Raw genomic sequence first — 16,022 nt, 5'->3', positions numbered from 1 at the left:
ATGTCTCACTTTTTTTTCAGCATATTTGACTCCCTTCCCCTCTGTCACAAAGTGTCATAATTCACCTTACTACTCCTCTTGTCACACATCATGTCATTATTATAACTGTGTGATATCACTTTTTGTCACCCTCTCTCTTCTCTTTATCACAATTTCACTAACCCGTCTCCCCCTCATCACTTGTGGATGTGGATGACCTTTTTTACAATATCATAACTGCGATTTGCCAAACAATTGTTTTTTTTTTAACACAACCACTTAATATAGTACATCTACTTATGTATTTTTAAATATTTAAATACTAATTATGAAATGTCTTAGTCATCTAATAATATTTTCACCTTCAACTTTTACGACTTCTATGATCAATTTGTATATCACATCTTTTAAAAAAAAATATGTATACGAAAAATTAGTACATCAAAACCGTCCTTATACCCAGCAACTTTGCCCTTGTGACAATGTTAAGTTGTCTATCGAACTATTGTCATAGAGGAAAATTATGTAGTCTTGAACTAAAAAAGGAGTTAAAACCAAAATGAAGGTTTAAAGGGTTCTTTAAAAAAAGTTCCTGAAAGAAGGAGTATTGGAGGAGTTTTGAAGGAGCGTATGAATCCTGTATTACAGAAATATTTTTTGTTAAGAAAATGTTTGCGTTCTAAAGCCAGCTTTTGCATGAAATCTTGAATGAAATTTCATAAATGTGTTTGCTAATGCAATAGTAAGATCTGGGACAGAATACATTTAGGATTGTATGCCAAAACAAAATAAACACTTGATGTATAAAAATTGTTCAATAATAAATTTATTTAATTAAAAGTTATATTAAATACTATTTCAATTTCAACAAAAAAAAAAAAAAGCTTTTTTTTTGGGGGGGGGGGAGGCTTCTTTATTCACTTCCACTTTAATTGCACTGGAGAGAAAAGTATTGGGAAATGAAATGTACAGCGTACTTTAAGATGTGTGAAAACATTAAGAAAAATGTAATCAATGCTATAGAAACTCTTTATTCTGTTACAATTAGAAAGAATAAAAATGTTCATCCATTTTCTTCCATGGAATCCATTACAGAAGGTATTTCATACATATTTTTATTCACTGTATTTAGTAACAGAATATGTCTTCTAAAGATTTCTAAAATTCCTAACGATTTTCAGTAGTTGTTACTTGGGAAATTGCTTCACCATTATTAGCAGCTTGGACTACTTTTACAACCTTTAAAAAAAAAAAAAAAAAAAAAAAAAAAAAAAAAAAAAAAAAAAAATCAATATTGAATTCAATATGTACAGGGGGGGGGGGGGGGAGGATTGAAAAAAAAAAGACTTTCAAAAGAAGCAATATGTTAAGCAAAGTAAAGAATTACATTATAGAAAAAGAAAAATGAAAGTTGAAAATTCGGGAGAGTTGTGGGTAAAATTTGGGAGACTTACACGAATAAATTTAACAACAAAAATTTGAGTTCAAAAGACCCTTTTGAGCATAAGTGACCCTTTCTTAAATTACGCCTGTATAAGACCCAAACTTTGTTGTTCGAAATACGGCAGAATCCGAAATTCGGAAGTTGAGATTACTATTATTACAATTTTTGAAGTTTAAAAAAACCAAGTTTACAGGGTTCGTATGGGTCATAGAAATCCTGGGGAAAAAAAGCAAATTTCAGACCTGAAAAAGTCATGGAAAATGAAATTTTCATTCAAAGTCATGGAAATTTATTTCAAGTCATGGAAAAATGTCCTGAACAAATAGAAAGTAACAGTAACTAAAAGAGCATTAGAAATATTGAGTGATTAAATAATGTAGCACATAAATGCTATTAAAAGTGGAAAATTGAATGATCCCAAAATCAAATTTGAATTTTGAAATCTCATTGCATCCACTTCTGTCACAGCCGCTCGCCTTTTTTAGCAATGTGATTTTACCTCTTGGAAATAACTCATTTTGAATTAACTATTATTTGCCACACTTCTTATGTTTTATATTCTGTAGTAGCAAACTTGCAACTTCTTGGTTTTGCCGTGCCTACTAAGAAAATGCAAATCAATTGCATCCAAGTTGGTTTCCATCACTCGTAATAACTTTATAATTAAAATTTATCAAAGTTTATCTTAATGTGTTGAAGGTTTTAGAAAATAAAGATCTGTGCAAATAAGTAAACAAAACAAGTACTTTTGAATCAGAAGATTTATTCACTACAGAATGGTTTTTTATATCTGGTTTAGAAACATAAAAAACTAAACTATGTAGCTTTACTTTAAAGAACCAAAATACCGGAAAGTTATGTGGATAATTAAATCCACATTGTTGACACTAAAAAGCAACTTTTGAAGCAAATTTGTTGAAACTTAGTGGTGACTCATTCAACCTTTGTCCCATTCGTTATCCTCCCCTGTTTATATAAAAAAAAAAATATTAGACATTAAAGCATCATTATATTCCATTCACTGAATTTTTACTTTACTTAAATTTATATGATGAAGACAAATAAAAATAGTTTAGTTTTTTAAGTGTACACCGATAGATTTTCCATTGCGAGTAAGTGCTTCAATGAGGTAGTGGCATTCATGTAGTCTTTGCTAATGCTCATTTCCAAAAATTGGCAAGTTTAATAGCGAATTAAATAGTGCTATTCGCTTTGTGTAACAAGGTCAAAAATTTTTTTTACTGAAGTCATGAAAAAGTCATGGAATGTTTTCATCCAAATAGGGTATGAACCCTTAGTTTAGGTTTAAAAAATATTTTGATACATAAGTTTGCTTTCTCTTACATGTGATAATAAACATTCCTTATAGCAGGTAAAGATTTTGTAAATTCAGAGGAAAATGTAGAATATTTTACCAAATTTTTTGGAAAGTAACAAATTTCAAGGGCAATTATGTAATATGAAATAAAACGAGACTGAACTTTTATGTGTGGGTATTCTCAAGGAATTGACTTCTCGTACTTTTCCCTTTTTCAAACCAATGAAGGCAAGTCACATCTCTTTTTATTTTTTCAAATTCTTTATTATATATATATATATATATATATATATAGAACAGTCAGTTTGCAATAACTCAAACATTACTATAGCTCAAGCTTTTTATCAGGTTCCAATCCCTTTGTCATCACAATCCAAGTTAATTCTTTTTTGTATCTCAATGTTTACTTCTTTTGCTTTGAAGATTTTGCAAAGACTTGAAATTTGATAGCTAAAAAAAGCACTTATAATACAAGTAACAAAGTGAAATATTATTTTTCTTTCTCATGTAATTTCTTCACAAATCACAATCGACCCTAAATGCCAGATGAGCACCCACAATGAAGCTAAAACAAGTGAGCATTGGAAATGTGTGTGTGTGGGCCTGACACATGTGGGGACAAAAAATTTAGCGAAATCCAGTCTCAAAAGTAAAAAAATTCAGTCATAGATATGAAAATTTAATTTTATAATTATATTAGAAGAAAAAATAACTGTGTGAGCTCAGTGTTACATGAGAAATAAACATTAACAGTATACTTACTTCATTGAATCTTGGAAAAGAGTCAACTTTTAGTTTTGAAAACACGTTAACATCATTTATATTTACTTCAAAAGAAGCTGAAATAAATATAAAAATATATAAATTATCAAAAGCATAAGTTTCAGACACTTATAAAAATATTCGTTTTATGGACGAAAAAAAAGAGGAATGTTTGCATGAAAAATCTTTGCAGGCTTGGAAATTCCGTTGGATTTTGCTCTCAATCCCATGGGATTAATCCCGCTAAATATCATGTGGGAATTGGGATTGAAAACCCTAAATTGTATGTCCTATGCAGAAGTTGTACTTTTAATCAAAACAGAAGTTGTACTTTAATCCGAACATTTGGTGTAATTCTGCTCTTGATATCATAATTTAAAATTATTATTTAAGTAAATAGAATTTTTTTTTAGCAGTACAAATTTGATCTGGATAAACAGGTTATACTGTATCTCTCTATGTTAAAAAAAAAGTAAGGTCAGGGCCGGATTTGGAAGTGTGGAGGCCCCAGGGCAACTAAGGAGTGGAGGCCCCTAATCAGGGTTCGAAAAGATCAACATATTTTTGAAAATATCTGATGCTTTGATATATATCCGAATATTTTGATATACATGTATATATCCAATATTTTCCCCCGCATGCCCTCCCGTAAATCCGATCCTGAGTACGGTCAAAGAAGTTGTAAAACCATGCATGTGGCTGGCGGTATCTAGGAGACCCCATAGCACCTACAGCCTTAAAACTATGTAAAAAATTACTTTGAGCCCCAAGGGTTTGCACTTGGGGTTTTTAAAAAAAAAAAGAGTTCTGAATTAGTTTTTTAAGCTAAAATTTAGTGTAAATTTCCTATTTAAGGGATGAAAGATTTTTCTCACCACTTAATGTTCCGAAGATTTTTTTTTCTACATCAAATAAAGCTTGTTCCAATTTTCTCAATTAGTTAGAACAGCATATATAAGGGTTCCTATTTAAGCCAATTCAAGTCCGAAGCAAAAAGCAAAATATATTACTAGAGACCACAAATTTGAAAGCACTTTTCAAACATACAAAGTTGCCATTTTCCAATGCTCAGGAGTCCCTTAGCACCTATATCTGTGCAAGTTGGTACAATTTAGCTTGGAACCCAGGAAAGGGGTGCTCTTCAAAAGTTTTTTTTTAATACCTCGATTATACATATTTCTATCAAGCTCTTTTTGTCTTTGGTTGGGAGTGGGATTCAGTTCTAATTATTGGCTCTTTACTTAAATTCCATTTTCTATAAGAGGGAGAGGAGGATTTTCATTTTGTTCAAAAGGGAACTTAAAATGCATTTTTAATCCTATTCTTTCTAATAGACAATTTAAATCTTTGTGATTCAAACAAGATTGTGAAGCAGTCTTCAGAGGTTGGTAAGCGCCAGAGAGCATGGACAGAGCCTCTTAGTTATAAAAAGTAAATTATGGTTTTATAATGTATTTGTTTTACTGCAACAGTATTTTACAAATAAAAATGGAAATTTTACTTACTTTTTTCAATCGCATTTAATGCAAGAAATTGGTAGACATTATCACTTCAAGTATTAACAAAACATATAAAAAGCCAGTACCTACAAGTGTGTGTGTGTGGGGGGGGGGGGGGGGGGGCTAGTTCCATTGCATAGACTGAACATTGAAATTTGGGGGGGGGGGGAGAGGAGGATAGTTTGAGATTGCTTTTGGTCTTATTTTGGGGGAGGGCTTTCATTCAGAAAGTGCTCCATAGGATTTGATGTAGTGTGCCGTTGCATTTAGGGGGATAGTCACCCTGTTAAAACAAATAGTAAAAAAAATAATTCAAATTCTAATTTTGTTGATCATTTGAGGCAGTGAGAAGCAAAGGATCTACTAGAACTATTTTTTTCCCCAAAACAGAGGAGAGGTTCACCTACCATTTGTACAGGTTATCTCCAAATTTTTGGTTTTGGCACTCACATCCCTTTGTTTCTCACTGCCTCATTTTTGCTATGAAATTAGAGAGAAGTGTTACCTTGTCTACCTACTCGACCACTCACATCAGCTTCAGGTACTTTGGCAAGAATCATTTTCTTCAGTTCCCTGAAGTGAGGCTCGTAGCCTCACATTCCACTGTAATAAAATATTATTCAATTTTTATCCAAGGTTATTATATGAATTTTTGAAAGTTTATCATATCCTAATGGGTTGTCAACAAATGATGTTCTCCTTTGAGTGAGGGAGGGGGTTGGCAAAACTGGATAGCTTGTGACAAAGGGAGGGAGGGGATAACAAGAATTGTGACATCACATTTTTTTTACAACATAATGTGCAGACTTATCATTTTGAATTTTTCCACGGACAGGGCTGCAATTGGTTCAATGCAAATTTTATCGGAAAGCAACAAAAACCTTTCCCACTTATATGTAAAATCATTAACTATTCTAAGCCTGGGGGCAATTAGGTAACATCCTAAAATAATGAGCTTGATTATGTGTACGTGAAATAGAGAGATATGTAACAAAGTGGGGACAGGGTAAGGTAACAAAGACAGCAAGGGGTCAAAATGTTAAAAATTGTTTGAATAAGTTATAATGAAAATAAGTTTGAATTTTGAGATCTTGAATTCAAATTATATTTTTCCCAATCACACATTGTGATTGACCCTTACTCATTGGGTTTCTTGTTTCTACTAATGGCTTTGATTACAACCATAATCTGAATTCAAACTGTCAAAATTCAAATTAATTCCAGGAGCTGGATGTTGAGTGCTGGATACTGTTTTTGCATAAAAAGGATTGTGTAATGTCAAGAAGGTTTTTTTTATAAATAATTCAATCCAGAGGCACATGGATGCCTGCAAAACATAGAAAAATAAAAATCAAAGGGTGCAGACATGATTTAACAGTCACATGAAAACAATAAGTAATTTTTCATTGCTCAAAAAAAAAAAAAAAAAGTAAAAAAAATTAATTTGAATTTTGACAGCTTGAATTCAAATTATATTTTTCGCAATCACGAGTGTGTGTATGTAGGCTTGTGTGTTTGTGTGCGGGGGTATGTGTGTTTGTGTGTAGGGGGATGTGTATGTGTGTAGGGGGATGTGTATGTGTGTGTAGGCATGTGTGTTTGTGTCTGTGTGCTGGCATAAGTGTGTGTGTAGTTGTGTGTGTGGGGGGGGGGGTATGTGTGTGTAGGCATATGTGTTTGTGTCTGTGTACAAACATGAATGTGTGGGCACTTGTGTGTATGTGTATGTAATGCGCGTGTGTGTAGGACATGGATGCAACCTGGAGACGGCCTTCGCTATAGGAGCAGCATCGTGAGGAGCCGGTCAACGGTGATGGTGCGGAGGGTGGCGGTGGGAAAATAAAATGATAGGAATTCAAAACAGTCAAGTGAGAACAATAAGCAATCGTGATTGCTCAAAAAAGGCAACATCAATTACCTACAGCCTCTAAACTGAGATCTAGAAAAAATGTACAACTGCCTAGAAACTCAAAAAGTTTCTTAAACATTTTTGGCAATAAATGTTGTGCACTTACTGAGTCCTTTACAGGTGCGGATTCAGAGTGGAGAAAATGGTTATGATCTCCCTTAAGCATCTAAATTTGCATTTTGGAGAATTACAGAAGGTTGATCAATAAAGACGGATAGTTAACTTTTTATTTATAAATAAAAAAGCAAGTCATTAATGTAGTCAGATACATGTAAAATAGGTTGTGCAAGTAAAGGTTATGACATCAGTAATATGCCTTTCACAGCATTCGTATCACAAGTAATTTTGTTTTCACATACACGAAAACTTAAGTGATACACAATGAATAAAGAGAACACTGCATGGTTGGGTTTTGGAGAGGACAGGTAGTTTTTACCATCCAAAACTGTCTGAAAGTGTCTTAAAACCTAAACTGTCAAAAAATCTAATCTAATCAATATTTACTTATTGCAATTTTTGTAATGCATATATAAATATTAATTAGTTGCAATTGATGACTATCTGACAGTATTTTTCTCTCAGGTTTTCATTTAAAAAGCATTTCACAAAAGAAAAAGCCAATGACTCTTATGCAGGAATTGCTAGTCTTATGAAAAGTAATTTGCAGCACTATCAAAGTAAACAATTTCAGTTCCATATGTCAGGGTTGGCCAAAACCCGGGTTTTTTAAAAAAAGCCCATGGACCCAGGGTTTTTTGGGTTTTTTTAAATAAAACCCCAAAAAAACCCAACTAAAGCTGGGTTTTTAAAAAGAAATGTGGGTTTTTTTTGTCTTTTCTTAGGGAAAATGTGGGGTGCTTGTAGCATAAGTATATGGACAAAGCAAAAAATTTGTCTTAAGGTAAAAAAAGCTGGAAAATTCAGCATTTTCTGAAGAAAAGTAAAAAAGACGACGAAACCCAAGAATGGTGAAGTTTCAGATTTTTTAGTTTCCATGACTACTAACAGTTAAGGCAAAGTTACTTCTCAAGTGATAAAATCTATTGTTTTTTTGTAATTACGACATTTTTTTTTGCATTTTACTTTATTGTATTTCATTTTGTTATGCAAAACTACTGTAGAACCTCAAGTAGTTTAAATCCCTTTTTACTGAATTCCAGGTTAATCAAGACATTTGTTTGAATTTTATATTGCCTGTTTTTCTATTTCTGTGTACAGAGTAAGAAATATTAAACTTTTTTGTAAGATAATGTACATCTTATTCTATTTTCTGTTCGACCGTTCGTAAAACCTGTTGATTTCTAAAAAATATACCTTGTTTATTCGAGATTTGTGACGTGTTGGTTTCCAGAAAATATTTCACACGAAAGCCTTTCGGCTAGAGTAGTTTAATCCGTACAATCTACAAATATTGAGAAAATCAGATGTGACAGGACTTAGTCAAGATAATTTGAGTTATTTATTGACCTATTAAAGAAAAAAGTTAAATACATTTATTTAAAATCTTTGAAGTGTTTTTTTTTAATGCTGTTAAGAGTGAAGAAATACTATTAAAGTTCAAAATTCATTTTTTATGTCCATTGTCTGTGGTGAAAAACAAATAAAAAAGAAGTTTAAATTGTAAAAGTATTTAAATTAATTAATTTTTTAAAAAACTTCTTGGAAAATTTAAAAAAACCCAAAAGTGGGCTAAATAATGGTTTTTTTTAAATGGGTTTTTTCAAAAAAAAAACCCATTGGGTTCAACCCAATTGGGTCCAATCTGGCCAACCCTGCCATATGTACCTCAAAGTAATGCTATTAAATGTGTAATATTTAGAAGCAAAAAAGCTTAATTTTTTTAATGGTTTCTTCATAATTTATGTTTTAATGAAAATTCTTTTTAAATCACAGATTGAAGACTAAATTGATGATAAAATATAAGCATTTATATATTTTTTAACTAGTAACATTTGTATTTTTTTTTTTTTTAATATGATGCAGTTTGAAGAAATTATAATAAACCAAAAAAATAGTAGCTTGATAACTTTTTGGGAAAATTATGAATAGTTAATAGTTTCTCAGAGTAGATTGGTGGTAATTTAGTTTCAGATCATGGTATAAAGGTTTTCATTCATCACTATGTAACAGGGTTGGCAAAAACCCGTTTTTTTTTAAAAAAGCCCATGGACCCAGGGTTTTTTTAAATAAAACCCAAAAAAACCCAACTAAAGCTGGGTTTTTTAAAAGAAATGTGGGTTTTTTTGTCTTTTTTTAGGGAAAATGTAGGGTACTTGTAGCATATTGTAGCGTAAGTATATGAACAAAGCACAAGAATTGTCTTGGGGTAAAAAAGCTGGAAAACTAGTTAAAATTCAGCGTTTTCTGAAGAAGAGTATGAAAGACAACAAAACCCAAGAATGGTGAAGTTTCAGATTTTTTTGTTTCCATGATTACCAACAGTTAAGGCAAAATTACTTCTTGAGTGATAAAATCTATTGTTCGTTTTTAATTACTACTATTTTTTTTTGCATTTTACTTTATTGTATTTCATTTTTTTATGCAAAACTACTGTAGAACCTCAAGTAGTTTAAATCCCTATTTACTGAATTCCAGCTTAATCAAGACATTTCTTTGAATTTTATGTTGCCTGTTTTTCTATTTCTGTGTACAGATTAAGAAATATTAAACTTTTTTGTAAGATAATTAAAATACTGTACATCCTATTCTGTTTTCTGTCGACCATTTGTAAAACCTGTTAATTTCTAAAAAAAATATAACTTGTTAATTCGAAATTTGTGACGTGTCGGGTTACAGAAAATAATTTACATGAAAGCCTTTTAGCTAGAGTAGTTTCCTCTGTACAATCTACAAATATTGAGAAAACCAGACGTGACAGGACTTAGTCAAGATAATTTGAGTTATTTATTGACCAGTTAAAGATAAAAGTTAAATATATATTTTTTAAATCTTTGAAGTATTTTTAATGCCGTTAAGAGTTAAGAAATACTATTAAAGTTCAAAATTCATTTTTTATGTCCATTGTCTGTGGTGAAGAACAAATAAAATAGAAGTTTAAATTGTAAAAGTATTTAAATTAATTACTTTTTTAAAAAACTTCTCAAAAAATTTAAAAAAACCCAAAAGTGGGCTAAATAATGGTTTTTTTTAAATGGGTTTTTTCAAAAAAAAAAAAAAAAACATTGGGTCCAATCCGGCCAACCCTGCTATGTAATCAAGAGATTATAAGTAACTTCAAAGCGTTTAAGAGTCTCAAATTCATATTTTTATTCCTCAGTTGAAACATTATCATTTATTGTAAATTAAGTTATTTATTTATTATTGCACTCTATTTTGAACACCATCATTTGCACAAATGCATGTATTTGTAGGAAAATTTATTTTAATTTATATTAATTTTTAAAAAATTAAAGGATGCAAAGTAATTGAAATATTTAACAAATGGGAACTTCTTTGCAATTAGATTAGAATCAGCTGCATAAATAAGTGCATAGTTTTTTATACTTGATTGCTCACATTCTATAAAGTTTTGATGTAAAATGTTTTTTTGAAAGATTGAATCCTGCTTTTGATATTTTCTCACAATATACAATTTCATTAAAAATGTAGTTTTAGACACAAGGATTTTGGACAGCATGGTAAAAACCATGGTTTTTTCCACATTGACCAAAACCCTGCCAACCCTGAAACAGTTTGAAATTTTGTTTTCCCTCTAAAAATTTTTCAGCTACATAATGTCCACAATAAGCTTTTCTGAGCAGCTAGAAGATGGTTTAAAAGGATTAAAGTGGAGAATCAATTTCAAAGGAAGGTGGGCCAGGTGCTCCTGTAACTTCTCTAAGGACAGAAAATATCAGTCCAGAGATAGAACAGGACAATCCATTTTACACACCCTACAAAAAAAAAAAAAAAAAAAGAATGAATTGCAGGAAACGTGAGAAAGATAGCAAAAATCAGTGGAAAATTGAAAGTCGTGAATCAATGATGGAAGAATCTCGTACCTGTGACAAAACTTAAACAATAAAACAAATTAAAATTTTGAAAAAAAAAAAAAAAAACAAGATAATGATAAATAAATAAAATTAAATCATAACACGAAAGGGGGAGAAGGAAAGCAAAAATCGAAAAAAGTGTGTGTGTGGGGGGGGGGGGGGAAACGGAGATTTTTTTTTTTTTTTTTTTTAACTTGTTGGATTGCTATGACTAAATAAACACACCCACCTCAAAGAGGTAAATTCTAGCTGCGTTAATATGATACTGATGGAATTCTAAAGCATTTAAAAATAAATGAGATGAGTTGATCGGAATTATACCGGTCACTTGAAGCTTGGAAAACAAAATATGGACTTCTGATGCATTGTACATTAATCATCTCAGTAACCTTTGAAACTATTGCAGTGGTTTGTCGATAAAAAATTGCCAATGCTCAGAGCTATAAAATGAAGTTCCAAATACGTTAAAAGTTTTAATGTATGATGCATTTTCCATTTCAACATTATATTTTAATAAAATTTATCATGCACATTTGAATCAATAAAAAATATTCACCAATATTCCACTTTTACTACCACCGTCATGTTTAAAGCTTATCTTTGTTGGCTGCAACACCTTCTTGAATCTATTTTTAAGACAGATGTAAAAGTTCTCGATGAAGAACCTGAACCCGCACGATAAACAAACCAACGTTTTTGATTTGATTTGATTTGATCTCGAGTCCTGGGACTCCAAAAATTTATGGAGGGCTGCGAATTCTTTTCGCCTTGCCTCACTTCCTTGAATAAAAGTCACTATTGAAGAGTTCTTCCAACTTTGTCTATCTTGTTCCTATAAAAGTAGAATATCACGATAAGATACTTTCTCAACCAAAAATAGAAGACTATTTGGTAAAAGTTATTGATTATAGCAGAAAAGCATGCATCAAGAGAAAGAAACCCCAAAGCAAAAGGAAAAAAAAAAAAAAAGCAAACGGGGAAAGCATGCCACACCGAAACAGTCTCAACCAAAGAAAGAAAACAAAGCCTGAGCGACCCCAGGAGTAAACAAAATATCTTGATCAAGAAATTTGATACGAAGAGGATTTTTGTATTTCTGAATAAGCTCTATTAAACGTTTTCTATTTGATTTTGTTTTTGTACAATGATGTAGTATATGATCAATTGTTTCAGGAGAGTCACACAAATCACAGTTTGGGGAGTTCGTATTTTTCATTTTGAAAAGTTTGCTTTTTGTAATATAACAGTCACAGATTAGTCTATTCAGGAAAATTTCAATCCTTCTATTTTGGACTTTGTAACTTCCTTTGTTTGAGGGAATTTTTCTAAATTTAAATTTTTCAAAGTATTTGGATTTTTCCCAATTTTTCATTTGCTCCTCATGTTTCATTTTCAACAGATAATTATTACAGTCTTTCCATGTAGCGATATTTAAGCTTGGAATGTTTGAGCCACTTGCAGCTTCCTTTGCAAGAGCATCAGCATCCTCATTTAATTCAATATTTGAATGACTGGGGGACCATACTAAATAAATATAATTTTTGCTGGATAACTTCTCCAAATAATATCTGGTAATTTTCACAAGTGTGTCTTGATTTTTGTTTTCACTTCTGATGGCGTTGATTGCACTAAGACTATCAGTGAGAATAATTGTTGGCATATCAGCTTTTATAAGATATTTAGCAGCATAATATAGAGCCGAAAGCTCCGCTGTAAAAATGGAACAGAAGTTAGGGATTCTGATTTTTCTCTTAATAGATTTGTCTTGGTTTAACAGTCCAAAGCCTACATATGTTTCATTTTTGGAGCCATCAGTAGCCCATATTTCTTTGTCTTTATTTTCTGTAAGAAACTTTAGGAAGTCTTGCTTAATTTCTTCTTTTATTTGTGTCTGTTGAAATTTTCTTTCATCTGTAATGATTTTCAGTTTTCTGCATTGCCATGGTGGGTATTCTTCATAATTTGTGTCCTTCCATATTTTTGTATTATAATTTGTCATAAAGTTGTTACAAAAATCTACTATGTTTTCATCCAGTTCCATTGAATTAATCAAGTTAATATTTTCTGAAGAATTATCTTGGTACATTTTCTTTAAGACCCACTTAGTGGCTTTCCAATTTAGTCTTCTTTCATATGTGTCAATATTTGTAAAATGTCTTATAACTTCATTTGGGGCAAAATTGTTTAATTTCAGAGCATTCCTTATGACTTTGTTTGTGATGACATCCATTTTATTCTTATTATATTTTGTATCTTTGATTCTGCTCAGGTTGCCATAGTCAATTTGTGGGAGTATAACTTGCTTGATTATTTTGAGTAAGTTATCATTACAGAAACCTGTCCTACCTCCCAAAAATTTAATGACATTTGCAGTCTTGTTGATTTTCCTTTCAATTACTTGTGTGTGTTTGTTCCAGGACAAATTATAGTCAATGTACACTCCAAGAAGTTTGTTCTGAGTATTCCATGGAATGTCCCTTCCGTTTATCTTTATATTTTCAGTGAATTTGTTTCTAGTCGCTGTCATATTTTGTATGCTACTCTTTTCAGCCGAAAATATCATTTTGTTGTCGTCCGACCATTCTTCTATTTTTTCTATAAAATTCTTGATAGCCCTAATGGCTGCATCTCTACTTTTGTCGAATATAATACATGAAATGTCATCTGCGTATACAAATAGTTTGTTTCTTTCATCATTATCTACCAGGTCTGACATGAAACAATTGAAAAGGAATGGTGATAATATGGAACCTTGAGGCAGTCCATACTCAATACTTCTTTCTTTAGACATCTTGTTTCTCCATCTAATCACTATTTTTCTATTAGTCAACCATTCTTTTATCCATTTAATATATTTATGATCCATTTTTAAATTGTTTAATTTTCTTAACAGTATATCTGATTTTATGTTATCATAAGCACCCTTCAAATCTAATGAGATAAGGAAGATAAAGTTTTTTTCTTTTCTTAACCTTTTTAGTGTATTAATAATTTGTACTATGCAGTTTTCTGCACTTTTCCCTTTTCTGAAACCATGTAAAAATTCTGGGAAAATCTGGTTCTTCTCCTCCCACCATGTGAGTCTTTTAAGTATCAATTTTTCCATAAGTTTACACAAACATTGTGTTAGTGCAACTGGTCGATAACTCTCCAAATTCTGTGGGTTTTTTCCTGGTTTGCAAATTGGAATAATCATTGATATCTTCCAGTTACTTGGCATATTACCCGTATGTATGCTATAATTAAAAAGTCTTAAGCATAGCTCCTTGGTTTTTTCTGGTAACATTCTTATAATGCTGTTTGTTATTCCATCTGATCCTGCTGCCGTATTCTTTAAACTATTGATCTCGGCCAAAAGTTCTTTCATCGTAAAAGATTGAAAATTTCCTATATTATTAATTTCCAGTATGTGTTTCTCTTTATCTGTTTTGTCTTTCTTGCTAAAGTATTCCACAAACATTTCTGCCTGTTCGTTATCTTCAAAATACTTAATTCCCTCCTTGATAAGTACTTGGTTGGGACTTGCTGATTTGTTTATGATATTTTTTAATTTATTTACCGATCTATATATGTCTTTAGGTTGTTTAATGTTATAATTTATGTTTTCCCAATATTTTCTTTTTGCTTCTATTATGCTTTTCCTAAAAAGAGCAAGTTTTCTTTTGTAATCTATCCAATCAGTTATCATTTGAGTTCTGTAGGCTTTGTTTTTTGCTTGGTTCTTCTGTTTTTTCTTTTTTGAGCATTCTAAGTTCCACCAGTTGCTGTTTGAGTTGTTGTTTCTATATTTCACTATTTTTGTTACGTTATCTATATTTGATGTAATAATTTCTGTCACCTGATTAAATGTATTGCAATTAAGAATCTTGAAATTTATATTAGGAATGATTTTATCCATATTATCTTTGAATTTGTCCCAATTTACATACCTTTTAATTTTAGAGTGTGTTTTTTTTTCAGCAATCCTGATTATAGTGGGGTAGTGATCACTTTCGCCGTTTTCATCGCTTCTATGCCAATCCATTTCTGTAATTAGCTCAGAACTGACTATTGTTAGGTCTAATATTCCCTCATCTTTTTGTTTGTTGATATGGGTTGGAATATTTTTATTGATTATGCAGATATTTTTTTCTTGGATCCAGTCATAGAATTTAATTGAGCTATTGTATGTTTTTTTGTCTCCTGTTATTTTATTTCTAGCGTTAAAATCACCAGTAAAAATTTGATTATTTCCCTTTTGGATCTTTTTTAAAACGTTTAAGTCCCCTTCAGTGAATTTACCTGGTGGTCTGTAACAGTTAATAATTTGATAATACTTGCTATTGTAAAAAATAGTCACACTATTAATTTCAAAATTGGAATTGGTAATGTCTATTACTTCTTCAGTGACAGGAATGTCTGTTTTGACATATATACAAAGTCCACCCCCTTTGCAGGGAGGTGGTCTTTCATAACTAAAATTATGATAGCCACTTATAGTGGGGATTTTATTCTTTGTGCACCAGGTCTCCTGGAGACAAATAACGAAAGGAGATAACCATGAAATTAAATTTTTTAAGTAAATAAGATTCTTAGCCAAGCTGCGGCAATTCCATGACAAAAGAAAACAGTCCCTGAACATGAAAAAAAAAAGAAAAAGAACAACCCCCTAAAGAGAGTTGTATTCCTCTTGGTCACTTTCCATCGGGTCTCCATCAATTGGTAGACCTCCCAACAGTTCAGCTTCAGGTAAAAGATTCTCTGCACTTGGGATTAAATTGATTTTTGGATTTTCCTTCCTCATCTCTCTATATTGCTTAATCAGCTGAACTTCCACTGTATTAAAATTACTATTTTCAGCTTTGTCGTTGTAGGTGTTATTGTACCTCAATATTTGTAATTCAATTTTAATTTTGTCTATTTCCTGCTTCAGCATTTTTATTTCTTCATCTTTCTCTCCTAATTCTTTTTTTAACTGCTTAATGATTAAGTCTTTGTTTTCATTTTCAACTTTATTTTCACTAGCCACTTTTGCATATGTTTTATTTTTTTCTTGTTCTTTCCTGTCTTTATTGTTTGTATAATTCTTTAGAACAGGACAACTTTTATCCTCTGCACTGTGACTACCATTGCATCTAAA

General features: G+C 31.3%; 1 long non-coding RNA gene across 1 annotated transcript; it reads right to left on the bottom strand.

Moving 5' to 3' along the window:
- Positions 1 to 992: 992 nt before the first annotated feature.
- Positions 993 to 11,595, bottom strand: LOC129224436 (uncharacterized). The gene is made up of 4 exons (XR_008580690.1): positions 11,460 to 11,595; positions 5,508 to 5,605; positions 3,504 to 3,580; positions 993 to 1,218 (listed from the first exon to the last, which is right to left on the bottom strand). It is a non-coding gene; the product is annotated as an uncharacterized LOC129224436 (long non-coding RNA).
- Between the last annotated feature and the right edge of the window lie 4,427 nt (positions 11,596 to 16,022).

This window comes from Uloborus diversus, chromosome 6 (assembly GCF_026930045.1).
Source record: "Uloborus diversus isolate 005 chromosome 6, Udiv.v.3.1, whole genome shotgun sequence".
NCBI lineage: Eukaryota > Metazoa > Arthropoda > Arachnida > Araneae > Uloboridae > Uloborus > Uloborus diversus.
Note: the sequence above shows the minus strand (reverse complement) of the source record. Positions and strands in the feature narration are given on the sequence as shown.